This window comes from Carassius gibelio, chromosome A19 (genome assembly GCF_023724105.1).
Source record: "Carassius gibelio isolate Cgi1373 ecotype wild population from Czech Republic chromosome A19, carGib1.2-hapl.c, whole genome shotgun sequence".
NCBI classification, from domain to species: domain Eukaryota; kingdom Metazoa; phylum Chordata; class Actinopteri; order Cypriniformes; family Cyprinidae; genus Carassius; species Carassius gibelio.
The window spans coordinates 29,530,460-29,537,137 of record NC_068389.1 but is presented as its reverse complement, the minus strand read 5'-3'; positions in this window follow the sequence as shown (position 1 = coordinate 29,537,137).

The following is a 6,678-nucleotide window of genomic DNA, read 5'->3' as shown; positions in this document are numbered from 1 at the left end:
AAATGTAAGGCTTTAGAATTAAGATGGTCATTTTAAGGACGTCCGCCAATGACGTCTATTTGATGTCTTTTCAACAAGTTATTGCTGGGTGGGAGTGATTCGCAAAACGTGCTTCGGAGTCCCGATCTGAGTCAAATGTTTTGCAAACTCACTCCAAATTCCTGATCCCAAATAATTCGCGAAAGGCGCTTTGGAGTCCCGATCTGAATCAAATCTTTTGCAAACTCACTCAGAAGTCCTGATCTCAAATGATTTGCGAAACGCGCTTGGGAGTCCCGATCTAGTTTTTTTTTTTTTTTTTTTAAGAGTAGATTTAGAATAGTGAGTGCTACAGTTAGAGGGTCAAATAAATATATGATAAATAATAATAATAATAATAATAATAATAATAATAATAATAAACAATGTAATAACGGTACAGATTTTACTACATAAATGAGCAGTGTGTGTTTGTGTTTAAAGTTACAGTTTTTTATGATAATGAACAGGCAAAGTTGATAAAAATGAATATATATATATATATATATATATATATATATATATATATATATTCGTTTTTGTTTTATGGCCTATATCTGACGTATTATTAAATGTGTTTTGTTGTTACTTTTTTGTTAGTTGTCCTATTTTGAGAGTAACTATTAATAGGCTGATAATAGGCCTATAGTTAAATTTTTATGTAGCCTAATAATTAATGTATTCTTGAAATTAAATGTAAGGCTTTAGAATTAAGATGGTCATTTTAACGATGTCCGCCAATGACATCTTTTTGATGTCTTTTCAAGGAGTTATTGCTGGGTGGGAGTGATTCGCAAAACGTGCTTCGGAGTCCCGATCTGAGTCAAATGTTTTGCAAACTCACTCCAAATTCCTGATCCCAAATAATTCGCGAAAGGCGCTTTGGAGTCCCGATCTGAATCAAATCTTTTGCAAACTCACTCTGAAGTCCTGATCTCAAATGATTTGCGAAACGCGCTTGGGAGTCCCGATCTAGTTTTTTTTTTTTTTTAAGAGTAGATTTAGAATAGTGAGTGCTACAGTTAGAGGGTCAAATAAATATATGATACATAATAATAATAATATTAATAATAATAATAATAATAATAATAATAATAAACAATGTAATAACGGTACAGATTTTACTACATAAATGAGCAGTGTGTGTTTGTGTTTAAAGTTACTGTTTTTTATGATAATGAACAGACAAAGGTGATAAAAATGAATAGATATATATTAAATATATATATATTTTTTTTCGTTGTTGTTTTATGGCCTATATCTGACGTATTATTAAATGTGTTTTGTTGTTACTTTTTTGTTAGTTGTCCTATTTTGAGAGTTATTATTAATAGGCTAATAATAGGCCTATAATTAAATTTTTACGTAGCCTAATAATTAATGTATTCTTGAAATTAAATGTAAGGCTTTAGAATTAAGATGGACATTTTAACAACGTCTGCCAATGACGTCTTTTTGATGTCTTTTCAAGAAATTATTGCTGGGTGTGATTCCCGAAACGTGCTTCGGAGTCCCGATCTGAGTCAAATGTTTTGCAAACTCACTCCAAATTCCTGATCCCAAATAATTCTGATAACCGCTGATAACGCCCCATTCAATCGAGTGATAACGGTCGAATCGGGTGCTGAAGCACATTTTGCGAATCACTCCCACCCAGCAATAACTCGTTGAAAAGACATCAAAAAGATGTCATTGGCGGACGTACTTAAAATGTACATCTTAATTCTAAAGCCTTACATTTAATTTCAAGAATACATTAATTATTAGGCTACATAAAAATTTAATTATAGGCCTATTATTAGCCTATTAATAATTACTCTCAAAATAGGACAACTAACAAAAAAGTAACAACAATACACATTTAATAATACGTCAGATATAGGCCATAAAACAAAAATGTATATATGGTTAATTTGCAGTTGCCATGGCTACAAGAACTATGATCTGTGGTGTTATTGATAAAACCATGGGTAATTTTCGTAAGGGAACCTGAAAAAAAAAAAAAAACTTTCACAGGAATGTGCCTGAAAGAGATAAACTGGCCTCGTTTTTACCTAAATGATTTATAATTTCTTGTAATATATATTAAAATGTATAAGTGTGATGAAACGGCGGAGTCAGTTCGATCCATCTGCAGCAGTTTATTAATACAGGTGAGTAAGCAGAGAACAGCTGACATAAACTCAGGCTGGCAATGAAAAGGAACTTAAGCAGATGTTCGTAGAGAACTCAGATAATCTCATCAAACGGGTTGCAAGGATCAGAGATAATAACAATACAGACCAGGGGTAAATCAAAACTTCACAAAATATAAAAGGGAACAGCAGTCAATATAAAGGGGAGAACTCAAGGTGCAGGTGAAAATACTAGAAGGTAATCAAGATAATTAAGCAGGGTTAGACGGGGATGATTGGGGAGAGGGACACTGGGAAATGCAGTCCTAATATTCAGGAGAGAGGGATCTGATGCCGCCAGAGGAGGGCGTAGCAGAACGTTCCATGACAATAAGGTGTGTACATTGTTTTTCTTCTAATAAAAAAAAATGTATAAGGTGTGCATTGTAGCAGACATCTGAATGAACACATTACAATTGTTTTATGACTGCAAGTCTTTCTCCTCAAATGCTATTGAGCTTCAAATTTGCCTTTCAGTCCATGTGAAAAAGTAGCATAATTTACATATGATGTACGGTTTATTTTAATAAATATTAAACATTATATTCAGTTTTGTTTTATAGCTGACACCTAGATGAACAATTAAAGTTGATTTTATGACTGTAAGTCATTCTCCTTGTAGTGTTGATAAATGTTATTTCATAGCTGATAAATGCTATAGCCTTTTAAGGGTGATGTTACATGGGAAGGTGGGTGTGGTCGGGGTACACCAGTGTGCACAAGTGTAAGCTAGAGAGAGAGAAGGAAAATAAACGAGGAACACGTTCGGTTAAATCCAGTCTGTATTGTGTCAGTTATGGACAAATCTACATGGTGTCAGAAGAGGTCGAACATGGCACAAGGTCTCCGCCGTATTGATCCGCTCATCTTCGACGAGCACATTGCTGACAACTGGAGCAAATTCGAAAAAGAATGGCGCATATATTGCAATGCTGGTCTATCTGACAAATCGGAAAAGGTGCAGGCGTACACTCTGCTGAATTTAGCGGGCCCGGACGCTGTGGAGAAATCCGAGGCTTTCACGTTTGCAGAGGGAGAGGACAGAGAAGATCCCGAAGTATTACTGAAAAAGTTTGCAGAACTCTGCTTGCCTACAAAGAACATTATAATGGACAGACACGTCTTCAACACGACTAATCAAAAACCTGGTGAGTCCATTCAGTCGTATGTTTCCACTTTAAAGTTACTCGCAAAAAAATGCGATTTCAGAACTTTAAATGATGAGCTAATCCGTGACCGCATAGTTTGCGGGATTGAAAGTGACGGCGTGCGGAAACAGCTGCTCCGCGAAAAAAACCTGACGTTGGACTCTGCAGTTAATATATGCCTGTTGTATGAGCAATCTGAAAAGAGCACAAAAGAACTGAAACACGAGACTGAAGTATGTGCAATACAAGAGCGCTGCATCAATTGCAACAGATATCACGTCCCTGATAAACTCAAGTGCTCTGCTTTCAATAAACAGTGCAACAACTGTGGAAAATGGAACCATTTTGCAATATGCTGTAGATCAACTCCATCATACAAAACGGCGCCACAGTCACAAACTCGTGATTACCATCCCAAACGAACTACTGCACAATTCAGAAACTACAAGCCTAATCGGGTGAATGAATTAGGCACGAATCTGGATGCCCCTGAGGACACCTTCTATTGTGAGACAGTGGATGATGTTTCGCAGAAAGGTGAAATATTCACAACAGTGCAACTGACTCACGGGCTTGGCCAATTGAAACTAAAGGTGGACACAGGTGCCAAGTGCAACGTTATATCCGCCCACCAGTTACATCTCATCGCACCCTCAGCTCACATAAACAATACTGAAAAAGTCAATCTTATTGCATATGGTGGGCAAACCATCAATACTGAGGGCACAACGATACTAGATTGCGAACAAGGCCAACTAAAATTCCATGTGGTAAATCGCAATGTCAGACCACTACTAGGATTGCAAGACATTATAGCTATGGGTTTGATACAGTTAGGACCACATGTGCATGCTGTACAAAACCAAGAACCAGAGGTACAAGAGTTCAGTGATCTGTTTGACACCACAGTGCTTGGCAAACTGCCTGTTGTTTATCACATGCGATTAGACATGTCAATAGCGCCCTCTGTCTGTGCACCTAAGAAAGTGCCCATAGCAATGAAAGGGAAAGTCATGGCAGAGCTTGAGAGAATGACTACATTGGGTGTAATCACCCCTGAAACCGAAGCCACTGAATGGGTGTCTGCCATGGTCGCTGCAAAAAAGAAAGATGGCTCTGTAAGGATCTGCATAGATCCAGTGCATCTCAACAAGGCACTCCTAAGGCCCCACCATCCACTGAAAACCATTGAGCAGGTCATCGCTGACATGCCGGGTGCCAAGGTTTTCAGTATTCTCGACGCAAAATGTGGATTTTGGCAAATCCCCTTGGACGAGGCATCCTCGAAGCTGACCACATTCATGACACCTTTTGGCAGGTACAGATTCCTGCGCATGCCGTATGGAATTTCCACCGGCAGTGAAGTGTTCCAGCGATCCATGGAGCAGCTCTTTGATGCACAACCATGTCAAATTGTGGTAGATGACATACTAGTCTGGGGCTGCACACTACAGGAACATGATGAGCGACTGAAACAGGTACTCCACAAAATCCGCAGCTGTAACATGAAATTAAACCCCGACAAGTGCAAATTTCGTGTCACCTCAGTTTCCTACATAGGCCATCTCCTGACTGCTCATGGCGTCAAACCCGACCCCGACAAGACCACAGCTATTCGCCAAATGCCAAAACCTGAGGACAAACAGGCCTTACAACGATTTCTTGGTATGACCAACTACTTATCAAAATTCATTCCACAATACAGTGATGTTACAGGCCCTTTACGTGAACTGTTGAAGCAGGATGTGGAATGGTCATGGCATGAGCTGCAGGATGCCGCTTTCCAAAAGCTGAAGGACGCTGTGTCCAGTCCCCCAGTATTGCAATACTTTGATGTCACCAAACCTGTCATCCTTTCAGCTGACGCATCCCAACATGGACTGGGTGCTGTGTGTCTTCAGCAGGGCGCTCCTGTTGCATTTGCTTCACGCGCCCTAACGCCAACTGAATCTCGGTATGCCCAAATCGAGAAAGAAATGTTGGCATTAGTATTTGCAACTAAGAAGTTCCACGACTTCATCTATGGTCGACCTGTCACCGTGGAAACAGATCACCAGCCCCTCATCACAATCTTAAAAAAGCCGTTACACACTGCCTCAGCACGTCTTCAAAGTATGATGCTCAAGCTCCAACGTTACAGTCTCAACGTGATTTATAAACGGGGCAAGGAACTCTTTGTCGCTGATGCCCTATCACGTGCTCATCTCCCCTCCACTGACCCTCCCCTTTCGGATGACCTACTAGAGGTTATGACACTTCAAGTTCTCTCATCACAGCGGACAGAGGAACTCCGAACTGTTGTAAAATCTGATCCCACATGCCAAAGACTGGTTAACATGATAATGCATGGCTGGCCGAACTCCTTCAAAGAGCTCTCACATGACCTCCGCCCGTTCTTTTCCATGAGAGAGGAGTTTGTTGTTGATGATGGACTGATTTTTCGAGGACAGAGACTCCTGATACCACCATCGCTACAAAGTTACTACGTGACTCAGCTACATCAAGGCCATCCAGGTCTGGCGGCCACAAAACGCAGGGCAAAAGAAACAATGTACTGGCCCACGATGAATGATGATATAGAGAGAGCAATCTCTCGTTGTGCACCTTGTAACGCCCTTAGACCACATCAATCACATGAACCGATGCAACCACACAATGTCCCTGATCTTCCTTGGATGTTCACTGCGGCAGACATATTTGAATGGCATGGAAAAATGCATTTGGTTCTAGTGGACTCATTCTCCGGTTGGTTCGAGCTTGACCACCTACCTGACATGAGAAGTGTCACTGTAATTGCAAAACTTAAGAGACACTTTGCCGTCCACGGCATTCCTCAGACGCTCATGACAGACAATGCACGGCAGTTTGTATGTAGTGAATTTTCTGGTTTTGCACGTGCATGGGACTTTGAGCACATTCGTAGTAGCCCATATTACCCACAATCCAACGGGCTTGCAGAACGTGCAGTGCGATCTGCCAAGCATTTGCTAGAGAAATGCCATAGAGAGCACAGTGACATTCAGGCTGCTTTACTCCACCTGCGTAACCTTTCACGCGCTGACCTGCCATCACCTGCCCAACTGCTCCTCTCTAGACGGACGAGAACTTTTCTTCCTGAGCTGAAAGACAGGCTGATGCCCTCTGTATGCAGCAACGTCCAGGCAGCTCTTATCAGGAGGAGAAAGGAAAGCAAAGCATACTATGACCGCAATGCCCATACCCTGCCACCCCTCGAACAGGGTCAGACAGTAAGGATGCAGACGGCTCGTGGTTTCGACAAACTGGCAGTTGTACAGGGCCATGCTGCTCAACCTAACAGCTATGTGGTGACCTCTCAG